The sequence below is a fragment of the Muntiacus reevesi genome, chromosome 13, assembly GCF_963930625.1.
Source record: "Muntiacus reevesi chromosome 13, mMunRee1.1, whole genome shotgun sequence".
Taxonomy (NCBI): domain Eukaryota; kingdom Metazoa; phylum Chordata; class Mammalia; order Artiodactyla; family Cervidae; genus Muntiacus; species Muntiacus reevesi.
In genome coordinates, this window is record NC_089261.1 from 21,329,439 (window position 1) to 21,347,832 (window position 18,394).

The window sequence follows — 18,394 nt, forward strand, 5'->3', positions numbered from 1 at the left end:
CTGGTTAAGACTCAGCACTTCCACTGTAGAGGGCAAGAGTTTGATCCCTAGTGGGGAACTAAGATCCCAGCCACATGCTGCTCAGAGCAGCAAAAAAAAAAAAAAGAAGGAACACTTGTCTTAGATTTAGGACCTACCCACACAACCCAGAATGATCTCATCTTGAGATCCTTAATCACATCTCTACAAACACTTTTAAAAATAAGGTCACATTTACAGGTTCTGGAGATTAGGACAGAAGCATAGCTTGTTTTTTGAGAGGAGGGGTGTCAGGAGGGGTAGCACCATTCAACTTGCCATAGGAGGTTAGGTAACTTGCTTAGGGTCCCACAGCTAGGAGGGATAGGGCTGAACCTGGTGTGCCCCCACGGTGAACTAAGGGATAAGTAACGGATGCTCAGATTGGGGCAGCTTTGCCTTCCTCAAAGCAGGCAGCAAAGATGTACTGAGAATCTGCGGGGAGGGGACTAGGCTAGAGGAGCCACAGTGTCAGCCAGCAGCTTGAGCCTTAGGACTGGGACAGGAAAGGGATGGGAGAGTGGAGAAGATGGAAATGACTTTAGGAAGGGAAAGGGGAGGCAGGAGTCCAAGGTGACCCCCCCAGATGATGAGCCTGAATTCTTCAGAGAATGTTTACAATCTTAAGAAAAGTAGGGAGAGGCAGTTAAGCTCTCTGATGGTTAAGCTTCCAGACTGTTCTACATTCTAACCTTGGTGCAGTCACTGACAAGGTGTGTGGCCTTGGGCACGTCATGTGACTCCTTCAGGCCTTAGCTTCCCACTCTGTAAAATGGAGTCACAAAGGGTAATTGTGATTATTGAACAAATCAGCATATGTGCCAGCCACACAAAGTTCTATAGAAAAACTAGATGAAGATGATGAAGATGAAACAAACCTAGAGGCAGAAATTCCCTGCTGTCCAAAATTAGGACCCCATGCTTCTGCTGCAGGGGATACAGGTTTGATCCCTAGTCAGGGAACTAAGATCCCAAAAGCCACGTGGCATGGCCAAAAAAAAAAAAAAGAATTCTGGAGGAGATTTCTGGATTGGATGTAGATGTCTGGTCGACAGGCGGAGACCTGGAGCTGAAACTCAGGACTAGAGCAGTTGATGCGATAAGACCAATATTGACATTCATTCATTCAATAAATATTTAGCTCTTAATAAATTGCCACATTCACTGCTAAACCTGTGGGCTATGACAATATCTGAGAGACAGGACTACTGCTTTTGTGGGAAACAGATGGTAAACAAGTAAAACCAAAAATAAACTAATTTCAGATAGAACAAGAGAGGGTTGAGAAAGAGGAGGGGAATTAACAAATTAGTGTGTCACAGGAACTAGATGTGTTAACACAATTCAATTTCAAAAAAGAGTTCCAGACACCATATTGTCTCATCTACAAATACTTTAATATGTATTTCTAAAACATAATGAAATTATAAATCTACAGTATCATGATCACACTTGAAAAAATTAATAATTTCTTCATATTAAACATCCAGTGTTCAAAGTGTTGTTTCATGTGTTTATTTTTTAAGTTTGTTTAACTCAAGATCCAAATAATATCCACATATTGCAATTGATTGATATGTTCCTTAGTCTCTTTAAATCCTCCACTATCTCTTCTTTTTCTTCTTCCCTTGAAATCAGTTTGTTGATGAAACAGGATTGTTTGCCTTATAGAGATTCTCAGTCTAGATTTTGATAATTTTACCCCTGTAAAGTCCTTTAATATGTTTGTTCCCTGTGTTGTCTTCAGACTGGTATTGGTTTGAGAGGCTGATCTGATTTCAATTCAGTTTATTTGGTGGTGATATGTTCTAGCATTTCCTTTTGTTAGGAAAGATTCTTTTTTGTTTAGATGTAAATCACCTGCAGTGATACTGACCCTTTTAATGTGTGCAATTCAGTAGTTTTTAGTATACTCACAAGGTTGTGCAACCATTGTGCTTGTGTGCTAAGTCAGTTCAGTCCTGTCTGACTGTTTGTGACCCTATGGACTGTAGCCCACCAGGCTCCTCTGTCCATGGGATTCTCCAGGCAAGAATACTGGAGTGGGTTGCCATGCCCTCCTCCAGGGGTTCTTCCTGACCCAGGGATTGAACCAGTGTCTCTTATATCTCCTGCATTGGCAGGCAGGTTCTTTATCACTAGTGCCACCTGAGAAGACCCATGACCACCCTCTAGTCTCACATTTCATTAACTTTAATTCATTAATTTAACATTAAATTTAATTCATTAATGTTTTGACTTTGTTTTTTTTTTTTTTTTGCCATGTAGGGGTCTTAGTTCCCCAACCAGGGATCAAATTTGTGCCCATGACCACTCTCTAATCTCACATTTTCATTAACTGCCCCATAAAATCCTGTACCTATTAATTAATAGTCACCCTCCATTCCCCTCTGCCCAAAGCCCCTGGTCACCACTAATCCTGCTTTCTGGATCTATAGATTTGTCTATTCTGAACATTTCATATAAAGGAATCATATACTATGTGACCTCAGGTCTGACTTCTTTCACTTAGCATCATGTTTTTCAAAAATATTTCTATTTGTTTATTTGGCTGTGCTTGGTTTTGGTTATGATATGCAGGATCTTTGATCTCTGTTGTGGCATTTAGGATCTAGTTCCCTGACCAGGGTTTGAACCCAGACCCCCTGTATCAGGAGTACAGAGTCTTAACCACTGGACCACCAGGGAAGTCCCTTTAACTCATTTAATCCCCACAAAAACTGATTATTCCTCTTTTACAGATGAAAAACTGAGACAAAGAATGATTCAATGCCTCACCAAAGGTCATATAACAAACAAACCTACTGCATCAAATATGAACTTGGATCCAGATTCAATTTCTGGTCCTCTCTTCAACCTCCCTCCCACCAATCCCCAACTTGCTCCATCCAATCTAGGCTCAGCCTGCTGACTCACACTCAAACAGAGCACATTTGTTCCCTGAGCATCACACACATAGCCTGTGGTCTTCTCTTATTCCCTCCGTATCATATGATTCCTTTATTCAGAATGTCCGGAATAGGCAAATGTACAGAAAGCAGGTTGGTGGTCGCAGGGTTGCCCCACTTGGCACACGAAAGGTACTCATTCAATAGTTGTGAGCTTCCTGGTTGGATAAGGGCCTTTTCCCTTTTCCTACCTACCCGCTTCTGGAGCCTGGCTTATCTCAGAGAAACAAGGAGTTCTGTTCCTGTGAAGTGATCTGAAGAAAAGTACCATTTAACCACAGGCAAAACAACACAGAAGGTGGAAACAGTGCAGAGTCCACTGTTGACGAATAAACAAAATGTGGTCCATGCATGTAATGAAACATGATTCCGCTGTAAAAAGAAATGAAGCACCAACACTGGCTACAACACAGAGAAACTTTAAAAATGTGATGCTGAGCCTTCCCTTGTTGGTCCAATGGCTAAGACTAGGCTCTCCCAATGCAGGGGTTCTGGGTTCGACCCCTGGTCAGGGAACTAGATCTTAAATGCCACAGTGAAGATCAAAGATCCTACATGCCACAACTCAGACCCAGCACAGCCAAATCAATAAACAAATAGAAATACATATTTTTGAAAAACATGATGCTAAGTGAAAGAAGTCAGACCTGAGGTCACAGAGTATATGATTCCTTTATATGAAATGTTCAGAATTTACAAATCTATAGTCCCAGAAAGCAGGTTAGTGGTGACTGGGGCTTCAGGCAGAGGAGAATGGAGGGTGACTATTAATAGGTACAGGATTTTATGGGGCAGTTAATGAAAATGTGAGGTTAGAGAGTGGTCATGGGCACAAATTCGATCCCTGGTTGGGGAACTAAGACCCCACATGGCAACAACAAAAAACAGTTAAAACATGTGAAATGTCTAGATCAGAGGCTGGCATGTGGTAAGAGCTACATTAATGTTAGCTACTGCTCTTTATATTGTTGTTGTTGTTATTATTTGCTGTTACTGTTACCACTGAAGCATTTCCTTCAGAACAGTGACACCATGGAATCAACACTGTTCTCTTGCTATGGTGTTTGAAGCTACTAGAGGAATTAGAAATTAGGGCAACCAAATCCCATCAATTGCACCTGCAGCACATCTCAGAAATTCTTCTACTTCCTCATCTCCCTCCTACCACCCTTCAGTTCAGTTCAGTTCAGTCACTCAGTCATGTCCGACTCTTTGCGACCCCGTGAATCGCAACACGCCAGGCCTCCCTGTCCATCACCAGCTCCCGGAGTTTACTCAAACTCATGTCCATTGAGTCGGTGATGCCATTCAGCCATCTCATCCTCTGTTGTTCCCTTCTCCTCCTGCCCCCAATCCCTCCCAGCATCAGGGTCTTTTCCAATGAGTCAAGTCTTCACATGAGATGGCCAAAGTATTGGAGTTTCAGCTTCAGCATCAGTCCTTCCAATGAACACCCAGGACTGATCTCCTTTAGGATGGACTGGTTGGATCTCCTTGCAGTCCAAGGGACTCTCAAGAGTCTTCTCCAACACCACAGTTCAAAAGCATCAATTTTTTGGCACTCAGCTTTCTTCACAGTCCAACTCTCACATCCATACATGACCACTGGAAAAACCATTGCCTTGACTAGATGGACCTTTGTTGGCAAAGTAATGTCTCTGCTTTTTAATATGCTATCTAGGTTGGTCATAACTTTCCTTCCAAAGAGTAAGTGTCTTTTAATTTCACGGCTGCAATCACCTACCACCCTAGCCCCACTTAATATTATTTCACCTCCTGGAAAGCTACAGTAGGCTTCTAACTGAGTTTTCTGCTTCATCCCTTCTTTCTTCTAATCTACTCAACCGTCGGTAATCTTTTTTTTTTTTTTTTACCTCCACTACATGTCATGTGGAATGTTCCTGACCAGGCATCAAACCTGTGCCCCCTGCAGTGGAAGCATGGAGTCTTAACCACTGGACTACAGGGGAAGTTGGCCTTCAATAATCTTGATAAATACATACATTGTATCACACCAGGTATCAATGCCGAGTTATAAGCCCAAAGTCCTTCCCAAGGCTGATGTAACTTTTATAGTCCATCTTCATCTCATACCGAAGCAACTCACTGTCTGAGCACCAGCCACCCTTCTGTTCCTTTAGTCCTTCTATGTACATGGTTCATCTAGTCCAAACTCACATCCTTGGTGAGAGCATCCAAGTGGCTGAGCTTGGATCATAGCCCATGATCAAGGGAAGTTAAGTTTAACTTTTTTTTTTTGGTCCTTTTTTTTTTTCCTTAAGTTTAACCTTTTAAAGTTCCATAGAAGGAATAAAACTCTGCTTTCATCAAAGTCACATAGGGATGGACAGCCCAAATTCAGAAATCGAATTCAGGTGCTGAGTGGGAAACATATGACTTGTTGAGGAGGGCATGCAAATTTGAGTCACAGCTGAATTGTTGGGAAATAATGGAAAGGTGATTAAAGGTCAGTCCACTAGAGGGTCTCTTTCTCCATACACTCTACACACAGTACTCACTCACTCAACCTTCTCTTCCAATAACATGGAACAGCTATTCAAATTATGGGCTGGGACTTCCCCAGTGGTCCAGTGGTTAAGACTCTGTGCTTCCAATGCAGGGGATGTGGGTTCTACCCCTAGTCGGGGAACTAAGATTTCTCATGCCATGTGACCAAAAGGTTAAAAAAAAAAAAAAAAAAGACTATGGGCTTGCTAATATATTCATGAATAAAATGATGTAATGTCTGTGATTTTTTACCCATTGGGAGAGTGGGATGGTTGGGAATGTGAAGAAGATGAACACTCGCCTTTCTGTTAATAATTGTTGAAGCTGGGTGATGGGTATGTGGAACTCCATTATACTATTTTCTCTCCTATAATATTAGAACATTTTCATTAAAAATTAAAAAAAAATTAATACAGACTGTGGGCTTGAGTGAATGACAAAATATTAGCTTTCCTGGGATGAGTTTTGCTTCAGCCATGGGTAAAAGAAGAGGGACTTGATGCCACCAACAAGAATTGAAGATCTGGAGTGGGGAGAAGGGTGAGTGGGTGCTGGAAGCTCCCATAGTTAGCTGCAGGAGGAAGAACTAAGCCAGAGGGTCCCTGGGCCAGTTGCCTGGGCACGTAGCAGAGAGAAGCAGTGATTATGTAGAAGGAGAAGTTGTTGCTTCCTGGAAAATCAGGCCAGCAGCCCCTGAGAAACCACACTAGGACTTGAGAGGGAACTTTGGGGCACTAAAGAATAGCTCCCTGTGCTGTTGCCATAGACTGTCTGAAAGATTGAAAGTCAGTGCCCCTCAAATCCATATGTTGGAAACCTAACCCCACAATGTGATGATGTTCGGGGCAGGGGCCTCTGGGAGGTGATGAGGTCATGAGGATGGAGCCCTTGTGCCCTGGACTCCTGCTCTGATAAAAGAAATGCCAGGGGGCTTCCCTAGTGGTCCAGTGGTTGAGACACCACCCTTCCACTTCAGGGGTCGTGAATTTGACCCCTGATCAAGAAATTAAGATTCTGCATGTTGCTAACCTTGGCTAAAGTTTAAAAATAAATGAATAAAAATTTTAAAAATGCCAGAAATTCCTCCTCTCTCCCACCATGTGAACAGAGGTCTATGAACCAGAAAGGGGGTTCTCACCAGACACCAAATCTGACAGTGCCTTGATCTTGGACTTTCAGCCTCCAGAACTGGGAAAAATAAATTTCTGTCACTTATAAATCGCCCAGCCTAGCCTATGGTACATTTTCTGGCCTCCTTTTAAAAAACTTGAGGTAGAGATCAAGTCCGAGAGCGGGTAGAGCTAGAGCCGCTGGGTGTGGAGTACGCTGGACTGCTGGAGAGGCCGCGTCTGGAGTGAGCGGGTCTGATCAGGCTCGTGTGGCGCTGAAGGGCCAGCCCTAGGTCTGGGGGAGAGAATCTCTTCTGTGAGACCGCCTTCCCTGCCCGGCCCCTCCCAGTTCCCCCAGCGACGGCCGCTTCCTGGTCCCCGTCGCAACCATGGCTGAAGAACAACCGCAGGTCGAATTGTTCGTGAAGGCTGGCAGTGATGGGGCCAAGATCGGAAACTGCCCCTTCTCCCAGAGACTCTTCATGGTGCTTTGGCTCAAGGGAGTCACCTTCAATGTCACCACTGTTGACACCAAGAGGCGGACTGAGACGGTACAGAAGCTGTGCCCAGGAGGGCAGCTCCCTTTCCTGCTGTATGGCACCGAAGTGCACACAGACACCAACAAGATTGAGGAATTTCTGGAGGCTGTGCTGTGCCCTCCCAGGTACCCCAAGCTGGCAGCTCTGAACCCTGAATCCAACACAGCTGGGCTGGACATATTTGCCAAATTCTCTGCCTACATTAAGAATTCAAACCCAGCACTCAATGACAACCTGGAGAAGGGGCTCCTGAAAGCCCTGAAAGTATTAGACAATTACCTGACATCCCCCCTCCCAGATGAAGTAGATGAGACCAGTGCTGAGGATGAGGGCATCTCTCAGAGGAAATTTCCGGATGGCAATGAGCTCACTCTGGCTGACTGCAACCTGTTGCCCAAGCTCCACATAGTACAGGTGGTATGTAAGAAGTACCGGGGATTCTCCATTCCGGATGTGTTTCGTGGAGTGCATCGATACCTGCGCAATGCCTATGCTAGGGAAGAGTTTGCTTCCACCTGTCCAGATGATGAGGAAATCGAGCTGGCCTATGAGCAAGTGGCCAAGGCCCTCAAATAAGGCCCTTCCTAAGGCTCCCTGGCCCCCCTCCATTTTCTCCACAAAGGCCCTGGGTGGTTTCCACATGCTACCCAACGGACACACTCTAAAATGGCCAGTGGGCATAGAATCCTGGAGCACCTGTGCAGGGCTTGCTGGGGGCGATGAGAAGCAAGGATGGGTGATCTGCGAGAGATTTTTGTTGTGGGGTGGGTTGGACAATGTATTTCAGTAATAAAATATAGAATGACAAAAAAAAAAAAAAATAAATAAAAACTTGAGGTATAGTTAACATACAATGGTCTTCCCTGGTGTCTTTGACGGTAAAGAATCTGCCTTTAATGTAGGAGACCTGGGTTTGATCCCTGGGTGGAAAAGATCTCCAGGAGAGGGAAATGGCAACCCACTCCAGTATTCTTGCCTGGAGAATCCCATGGACAGAGGAGCCTGGTGGGCTACAGTCCATGGGGTCACAGAGAGTCAGACATGACTGAGCGACTAACACTTTAACATACAACATTGTGTAAGTTCAGGGTATCAGTTCAGTTGCTCAGTCGTGCCTGACTCTTTGCGACCCCATGGACTGCAGCATTCCAGGCTTCCCTGTCCATCACCAACTCCCAGAGCTTGCTCAAAGCTCAAACTCACGTCCATCGAGTCACTGATGCCATCCAACTATCTTATCCTCTGTCGTCCCCTTCTCCTCCTGCCCTTAATCTTTCCCAGCATCAGGGTCTTTTCCAAGGAGTCAGTTCTTTGCATCAGGTGGCCAATATTAGAGTTTCAGCTTCAGCATCAGTTCTTCCAATGAATATTCAGGACTGATTTCCTTTGGAATTGACTAGTTTGATCTCCTTGCAGTCCAAAGGACTCAAGAGGCTTCTCTAATACCACAGTTGAAAAGCGCTCAGCTTTCTTTGTAGTCCAACTCTCACATCCATACATGACTACTGAAAAAACCATAGCTTTGACAGACCTTTGTTGGCAAAGTAATGTCTCTGCTTTTTAATATGCTGTCTAGGTTGGTCATAGCTTTTCTTCCAAGGAGCAAGCATCTTTTAATTTCATGGCTGCAATCACCATCTGCAGTGATTTTGGAGCCCAAGAAAATAAAGTCTGTCACTGTTTGCATTGTTTCCCCATCTGTTTGCCATGAAGTGATGGGACCGGATGCCATGATCTTCATTTTCTGAATGTTGAGTTTTAAGCCAACTTTCTCACTCTCCTCTTTCACTTCATCAAGAGACTCTTTAGTTCCTCTTCACTTTCTGCCATAAGGGTGGTATCATCTGTGTTATCTGAGGTTATTGATATTTTGGCCAGCAATCTTGATTCCAACTTGTGCTTCACCCAGTCTGGTATTTTGCATGATGTACTCTGCATATAAGTTAAATAAGCAATATACAGCCTTGACATACTCCTCTCCCAATTTGGAACCAGTCTGTTATTCCATGTCCAGTTCTAACTGTTGCTTCTTGACCTACATACAGATTTTTCAGGAGGCAGGTCAAGTGGTTTGGTATTCCTATCTCTTGAAGAATTTTCCACAGTTTGTTGTGACCTACACAATCAAAGACTTTGGCATAATCAATAAAGCAGAACTTAAAGTAAGATTAAGGTATACAATGTGTTGATCTGATACCTTTATGTGTTGCCATATGACCGTCACCATAGCATTAGCTGATCTCTGAGTGTCCACGGGTCATTTTGTTATAGCAGCTCGCACTGACTAAAACAGACCATTTTACAAAGACTTTTCTTCAGGAGTCTGAGTAGTCTTCTGCTTTACTTGCCCTGTCTCCTGGGCTCAGTTCCAAGGGCTGACACCCTGAAATAGCCTCAGATCCACTCTTCTACCCATGACAGCCTTGACTTCCCAAAGATGCTAATTTGGATTCTCATTCCTCTTTCTCACCCTGTCCTCCTCCTCTTCTTCCTTCTCCTTTTCCTCCTCATCCTTCTTTAATTTCATAGACTTGAGAAGAGTTCTGATGTCATCATTGCATCTTTTTTTATTAATATTTTAAAAAAATATTCATTTTACTTATTTGGCTGCACTGGGTTTTAGTTGTAGCACGTGGGATCTTTGATCTTCCTTTCGGCATGCAGAATTTTTTTTGTTTTAGTTGCATCATGTGGGATCTAGTTCCCTGACCAGGGATTGAACCTGGGCCCCTGCATTGGGAGAGCAGAATCTTAGTCGCTATACCATCAGGGAAGTCCCCTCCAGAAATGTCACAGGAGACCCAGCCTGTTCTACTTAATAGTCACCCTCACTAAGTCAAAAACATTATATGAAAGATAATAGCATCCCCTAACCCACCTTGGAAAACAGGAAGATCAAAACTTAGCAACATGATTGTTTGAAGTTCACTGGACATGCTCTCTGAATTTCAATATCTGTTTCATCTGAAGAGAGGTTACTTGTAAATACTGGCTCTGTGTAGATTTTCCATTCCAGTTACATTCCTTTGGTAGCACTTCTCTGCTTTGAGAGTCCTCATCCACTTTTTTTTTTTTTAAGATTTTTTGGATGTGAACCATTTTTAAAGTCTTTATTATGTTTGTTACAACATTGCTTCTGTTTTTATGTTTTTGTTCTTGTTTTTTTGGCATGTGGGTTCTTAGCTCCCCCACTAGGGATCAAACCCACACCCCCTGCATTGAAAGACAAAGTCTCAATCACTGGATGGCCAAGGAAGTCCCAAGTAGTTGGGCTCTTAAAGAAAATGTTGAAAGAAATCTATTTAAAATGAAGGAAAAAAAAAATCACCCATTGCGTTTGTATGGGCTTCTTACAAAGAATATGAGTTCGTGCTTTGTTGGAGGGTATAATATAATACCAGGGAAGCAAGAGTCAGGGAAGAAGGAAAGTGAGACTGAAAAGGAGAGAGACCAAGTTTAAGGTGGAATATTGCCGAAGTTGGTCCAGCTGTGCAAGAATGCTCAGCTGGTTGCTTAATCCAATGGGCACTGGGGTGACCCTGGCGCCGCACAGGGCTCTGCCACTGATGCTGTTCATGCCGCAAAACCAAGTATCCAAGCGGGGAGGGTAGGGAGGGTACTGGTGGGATGCACGGACCTGGCTTTTCCATACCCATAATCCCACCACTTACAAAATTATGTATTTAATAGGATTCTTCCTATCCCATTTCCACTCCCAGGTAACTACTGTTGACCGTTTGACTCATGCTCTTTCTGATTTTTCTCCTGAGAACATCTGTGTGTATATATATATATATAAAACACACATTTATTTTTTATGGAAGCGTGACAAACAAATTAATATACAGTTTGCTTTTTTCACTTCATGTTACCCTGTAATCATCTTTCCAGCTCCAGCATATATACATGTATCTTGTTCTTTTTTCTTTTTTAATAGATAATCCCTGCCTCATTCTTTCAAATGATTGTGTAGTTTTCTGTTTTATGAATGTACTGTACTTTACCTGATTACTTCTCCCCTTGATAGACACTCATGCCATTTCCTGCTTTAGACTATTTTAAACAACCTTGCTACGTAAGTTGATTTTTGGTTCTTTCGTTTTTATGGGAAGTGAGTGGCCAAAATATGTTACATCCTTGTCTGCCTAGCACCTCCATTCCTGCATATAAATGAGGCAGTAAGGCCGCAGCTCACCCACTGCAGCCAGACAGCCTCAGGCTGTGTTGGTGTTCTGGGGGCTGGGGCCCAGCAGGGGTGGTGGTGGTTGTGAATTGGGGTTTTGGTTGGGTGGTTCTGGGGAGAGTTTTAAGGATCTGGGAATTTGCTCTAGAGTGGGTGCTAGCAGGAAGCAGGGATGATTCTAGGATCAAGGCTGTTAATAAATCTCATCTATACGGGGGACAGACTGGTGAGAAACTGAGGCTATAATTGGTGCAGAAGCAGCTGTCACTCATATTCGCCAGGAGAGGACTGGATCCGGCATTCTGTGGCTTGGACCACATTCATGTTTTGTCTTGTTCCATATCGTCCCGGAGTGGCCTCGGCTGATGGTGCTGTTCTGTGAAATTGTTACCTCCGTGGGGAACAGCAAGGCCAGCTGATGCCAGGTCAGCAGGTGAATGTCCGGCACTGCTTCCTCTTCGTCAAAGCCATGAAGGCTGTCTGGTCTTCAAGATGGAAGTAGTTAGCTGCGCTCAGTCACTCAGTTGCTCTGTCGTATCCAACTCTTTGCAACCCCAGGGACTGCAGCCCGCCAGGCTCCTCTGTCCATGGGATTTTCCAGGCAAGAATACTGGAGTGGGTTGCCATTTCCTTCTCCAGGGGATTTTCCTGACCCAGGGATTGAACCCACCTCTCTTTCAACTTCTGCATTGGCAGGCAGATTCTTTACCACTAGCGCCACCTGGGAAGCTCCAGAAGTAGGATCTAGGGAAAAACAAAACTCGACCCTGACCAACTATGGAATCTGACCTAACCTCAAAGGCACCACCTCTCCTGACTGTCCTTTGTACCTGAACCTGGCAGTTTCTGGACCACACCTTGGACAGCTGAAAATTCTTCCTTGTTTTAAACATATTTTTAATATTTATTTTTATTTATTTGGCTGCGCTGGATCTTACTCATGGTATCCAAGATCTTCAATCTTCATTGCAGTATGTGAAGCCGTAGTTGTGGCGTGTAGGATCTAGTTCCCTGATCAGGGATCGAATCTGGGCCCCCTGCATTAGAAGCACAGACTATTAGCCCTGGCCCACCAGGGATGTCCCCCTTGTTTGTTTTAAATAGCTTATTGAGATATAGTTCATATGCCATAAAGTCCACACATTTAAAAGGTACCGTTCAGTGACTTTAGTATGTTCACAGATATCTGCACCCATCACTACTATCTAGTCCCAAGCCTTTTTTTTTTTTTTTGGCTGTACATCATGGCTTACAGTTCTCCAACCAGAAATCGAATTTGGGCTCGGGCAGAGAAGGCGCTGAGTCCTCATCACTGGACTGCCAGGGAATTCCCAGAATATTTTCATTGCTCCAAACAGAAGCCCCTGCCAGGCGAGAAAGGAGTAGGTGAGGGATAAACTGAGAGGTTGGGATTGACATATACATGCTTGTTGTTTAGTTGCTAAGTCCTGTCTGACTCTGTGTGACTCCATGGACTGCAGCACGCCAGGCTCCTCTGTGCTCCATTATCTCCCCAAGTTTGCTCAGATTCATTCCATTGAGTCAATGATGCTATCTAACCATCTCACCCTCTGCTGCCCTCTTCTCCTTTTGCATTCAATCTCTCCCAGCATCAGAGTCTTTTCCAATGAGTTGGCTCTTCGCATGGGTGTCCAAAGTATTGGAGCTTCAGCTTCAGCATCTGTCCTTCTAGTGAATATTCAGGGTTGATTTCCTTTGGGATTGACCAGTCATATACACACTACTATATATAAAAGAGATAACTAGGGGGATTTGCCTGGCAGTCCAATGGTTAAGACTCCATGCTTCCAATTCTGGGGGCACAGGTTCAATCTCTGGATGGGGAACTAAGATCCCACGTGCTGTGGGGTGCTTCCAAAAAAAAATATAGGCAACTAATAAGGACCTACTGTAAAGCACAAGGAACTCTCCTCAGTTCTCTGTAATGACTTACATGAGAAAAGAATCTAAAAAAGAGCGGATATATGTGTAACTGGTTCACTTTGCTGTACAGAAGAAACTACACAAGGTAAATCAACTATACTCCAAAAAAAGAAAAAAACCAAGCCCCATTAGCAATCACTCCCCATTTCCTCCTTAATCCTACTACAGCCTGAGGAAACCACTAATTACTCTGTCTTTATGGACTTGCCTGTTTTGGACATTTTATTTACGTAGAACCATACAATGCATAACCCTTTTGTGACTGACTTCTTTGACTTAGTTTAATATCTTCAAGGTCCACTTTGTTATAGCTTGAATCAGTACTCTATTCCTTTTAATGGCTGAATAATAGTCTATCATAGGGATAGACCACGTTTTCTTTATTCATTTATCCATCAGTGAACTTTTGGGTAGATTGGACTTTCCCTATTATTTGCTTGTGGTAAAAGTAATACTTTCCTTCTGGAAGCTCAGGTGCCTGTTATCCACTGCTGCATAACAGGTTGTCCCAAAACTAAGTGGCTTAAAACAACAATAATCATTATCTTTCATACTTTTTTGCAGATCTGGAATTCTGGAGCAGTTTGGCTGAGCAGTCCTGATACGGGATCTCTCAGGAGACTGCATTCAAGATACCAGCAGGGGCTGCATCATTATCTGAAGGCTTGACTGGGGCTGGAGGAGCCACTTCCGAGATGGTGCCCTCACGTGGCTGTCAACAAGAGGCCTGAGTTTCTCTCCCTGTGGGACTGTCTCCCAGAGCTGCTTGAGTGTCCTTATGACATGGTAGCTGGCTTCCTTCAGAGGAATCAAGAGAACCCTGAAGTAACAATTCCTTTTATGACCTAGCTTCATAAGTCATAGATAGTCATCTCTGCCACATTCTCTTAGAGGTCAGTCACTAAGTTCTGCCTCTCATTCCAGGGGAGGGCAATTAAGCTCCAAAATTTTTTTTTTTTTTTTTGGCTGCTATAGCATATGAGAATCAAACCCATGCCCCCTGCAGTGGAAGCACAGAGCCCCAACCACTGGACCACCAGGGAATTCCCTAGATTGCAACTTTTAAAGATAGGAAATTCACAGAACTCCTGAATGTATTTTGAAACCATCACAGCAGGCAATGATAGCGCTGAGGAGCCAAACAAGATTGTGAAACAAAGGCATAGGTTATCAACAGCAGAAAGATATTAATCCATTTAGGACTACAGAAAGGAAGGGAGGAAGTAGGACTATCAGAGCCCAGGAGCCAGGACCATCCAGTAAAACCTGGACTTTCAGAAGATCTGGAGCCTCGAACATGCAGTCACTGGCAGAGATGCTTCCCAAAGCACCAAGGGAGACAAATGCTCTGGCTTCTTCCTTCCTCAGCCCTCCAGTATTTTGCCAGTGCCTGTGACTGGCTGAACTTACCAGGAAGCACAGTGAAAGGGAGCCTGGGAAACAGATTTCCTTGTGATACAGAGGTGAGCAGATAGGGCCAGGATGGGTATGAGATGAAGGTCCTAGTACGTCGCAGGACGGCTTATTTGATTAGGTGATGACATTATGGTTAAACTTATCTTGAATTTTCATTTTTATATCAATATTGTTCTTCATAAAGTAACATTTAAAAACTGAAAATGAAAAAAAGAAAAATGAAAGAAAATTCTCTAGTTTCCTTTACTCTTCTCTACTTTTTATTTTATTTTTTTCTTCTCTACTTTTTAAAAGAGAACTTCCGTGGGACCAGAAGTGAAGGGGAATGTTAATACCCAAACAGCAGAAAGCTGATCTAGCCTTTCTGGGGAAGCAGCCTTTGTTATTCCCTTTAAAACCTGTCAGCATCTGAGAACTGACTATGCAACTGATGCAAATACCTCATCAGTGTCTAACCTAGTTTCCTGGTTTCTGCCACAACAAACTCCTGATTCCCAGAAAAGATAATTTATCTTGTCCTCTCCAGGTATATACCCAAGAGAATTGGAAAATCTATATCCATCAAGAATATGTACGGAAATGTTCATAGCAACGTTCCTAATAATAACCCCAAAGTAGAAACAACCCAAAGTCCATGAAAGTGAATAGCTAAACAAAATATGGTCAGGGGAATGGGGAATGGGATATGACTGCTAATGGGTCAGGATTTCTTTTAGGGGTGATAAAGTGTTTTGAAGCTAGACAGTGGTGATGGTTGAACAACTCTGTGGGTGACAAGTCCTGAGAACTTGTAGTTCTTTGAATTAATTTGTTTTCAAATCCTGAAATATTGTTGAAAGATACCTGATGACTAACTATGCATGCATGCATGGGTGCTAAGTTGCTTCAGTTTGTCTAACTCTTTGCGACCTCATGGAGCCTGCCAGGGAATCTCTAAACAAGAATACTGGAGTGGGTTACCATGCCCTCCTCCAGGAGATCTTCCTGACCCAGGGATCAAACTTTTATCTCTTACATCTCCTGCATTGGCAGGCGGGTTCATTGGCAGGCAGGTTCTTCATGGCTAGGGCCACTTGGGAAGCTCGAGTAACTATGACAAGGATGCTAAAAAGAAAAACCTGGGCAAAGAAGAAACTATACCAAGTAGTTGACAGATTTTATAGTATTGTGATTAGAGTTAATTTTGTCTCTTTTCCAATTTTTAGATAGCACTGTTACTTTTATAATATAAAAATTTATAGATGACTTCTGGTGTTGTCTTTGGCTTGGCCCACCACCATGTTTTCAAAAATTGGGGCTGAATGTATTTATTTTATTTGCTAAACTGAGTCTTAGTTGTGTCATGTAGGGTTCTCAGTTGCGGCATGTAGGATCTAATTCTATAACCAGGAATCGAACCTGTGCCCTGTACATAGAGAGCATGGAGTCTAAGCCACTGGGCCACCAGAGAAGTCCCCTGAATGTATTCAGATACAGAATCTATGCTCCTGTTTGCCACAGTCCTTCCTACTTCTTATTGCCTTAAGCTGGTGCCATCTCTCATATAAACTGCCTGATCCCTAAAGTGAGTCCCTTGACTTACATAATAAAACTCCCATAATATACAATTCACTGTGGTCCAGTGATATAAATATCCACATTTTAAAACCCTGACAAGTGGGTTAGAATGTTATTGAATCAGTTTGAAAATGAAAATTATTATTTAATGTCTAGATAAAAACAGAATTGTTCTTGTGACTTTTCTACAGAGCTGGGTTGCTTGGGAAGTCAAAAAGATGATATTCACCCGTTTAATTCAGTTTAATAGGAAACCTCTGATGGTCTTGTAAGCAAGAAGAGATTTACTATAGGGAAATTGTTGTTGTTGTTATTTAGTCGCTAAGTTGTTGTGTCTGACTCTTTTGTGACCTCTTGGACTGCAGCCTGCCAGGCTTCTCTGTCCATGGGGTTTCCCAGGCAGGAATACTGGAGTGGGTAAGCCACTTTCTTCTCTAGGGGATGTTCCTAACCCAGGGACTGAACCAGCGTCTCCTGCATTGGTAGGCAGATTCTTTACCACTGAGACCCCAGGGAAGCCCAGTATAGGGAAATAGAGGCTTCCAAATGGATTGGTGAAGCTGGAAGAGCAGGCTCTAGGCTGAGCCTCCCTCCAGTGATGGCTGCCAGGACGACACTACAGAACTGACCTGCCAAGAGAAGCAGGGCCCTTGCCAGTTTGCAAGGTGTGGAATCAGGGGACCATTATTAGAACTCTTGAGTTCAATAACATATCGTCATAGCCAGGAAACTTCCATCATTACCCTAGTTGTACCTATTTCTTGACACCTGTCCAGGAAACTGGATATTAGGCCACTACTGCCCCCTATTGCCTGCTAGTCTTTGAAGAAATAATTCCCCAAACGTGCACAGCACGTAGTGTCATCTGATTTTCATGATAACTTTACCAGATAAGCAAAGAGTGTGATGTCATATTTTTTACAGATAGGGAAATTAAGGTTCAGAGAGGTGATGGAACATAAATAAGGTCACACAGCTATGTGCCAAGCTGGAGTAACAACCCAGATCTCCTCATGCTCAGGCCAGTTCAGTGAACTTGATATGTCAACTACCATGTCATGGGTGAGGTTTTTTGTGGCCCTGTGGTAAGGCCTGAAAGCACAGCACACAAGCACATGTATGCCAAGACTAGTGCCTCGGGAGTGGCACAGTGGTAAATGACTGCAACTCAGGAGGCACAGATCTGCCTTCTAAGCACAGAGGAAGGAGCTAGTATTGTGCAGGAGGAGGTCTAGAGCTGACATTTGAGTTGGGTTTTGAGGGATGTGTAGGAGTACCTCAGGAGGCAAAGGGTGAGGAAAAAATTGTCTTCGTAGCTGGCAAAATTTAAGGGGGTGTGGGGTGTCAGGAAGACTTTTGGGGAGATGAGAGACTTCTAATTTTGGAGGATGTAGCCAAGGTACATTTTTTTGTGTGTATGTGGTTGTATTATAGACATACAGTAAAGCAAAAAATATGGAGCACTACTCAAGTATACAGCTTGAGCTTTTAAAAAAAAGCATATGTAAACACTCGTGTACCCATCATTTAGTGACGATATGATAAAACATTTCCAACATCTTCCTGGAGTGGTTTGCCATTCCCTTCTCCAGAGGATCTTCCTGACCCAGGGATCGAAGCTGAGTCTCCCGCATTATGGGCAGGGTCTTTACCATCTGAGCCACCAGGGAAGCCCTTTACATTAATATCTAACCATCATTTAGCGACGATATGATATAACATGTCCAACATCACAGAAGGTTCCCTCGTGCCCCTTCCCAATCTATGCCCACCCCGTCTTTCCCCCGTCGTGGTTTTTTTTTTTTTTTTTTTGAGCTGAGAGCAGGCTAACATAAATGTTCAAAGCCCTTGGCTTCAGCCCCATCTCCTCCTTACACTACTATTGCTGCCTCCAAATCTTCCGCTGTCTTTATGGATAATCCTAAGAGCGTCTTGCATGAGGCAGAGGTTTCTTGATGCTACCGCTTCCTAGTTTGGCCCATAGAAGTTTAGGTAGTACACGAATGGAACTAGTAACGGAAACGATGGTTTCTGGTCCTTCTGAGCCACCGTCCAGGCTCGAGACGCGCGGAGCATTCTTGTCCCTCGGCGGCCGCCGTGCGGCCGTTACGTGGCAGCTACGGGCGCTCGCCAATCCGCGGCGCCCGCATCAGCCCCCTCGGGTGGCGCAGC

At 43.8% G+C, this 18,394-nt stretch overlaps 1 non-coding gene and 1 pseudogene across 1 annotated transcript; one reads left to right on the plus strand and one right to left on the minus strand.

The window, feature by feature from the left end:
• Window positions 1-2,633: 2,633 nt before the first annotated feature.
• Window positions 2,634-2,706, minus strand: TRNAR-CCU (transfer RNA arginine (anticodon CCU)). The gene has a single exon. It is a non-coding gene; the product is annotated as a tRNA-Arg (tRNA).
• A 4,051-nt stretch (window positions 2,707-6,757) lies between these two features.
• Window positions 6,758-7,937, plus strand: LOC136145643 (chloride intracellular channel protein 1 pseudogene; annotated as a pseudogene).
• The last annotated feature ends 10,457 nt before the right edge of the window (window positions 7,938-18,394 follow it).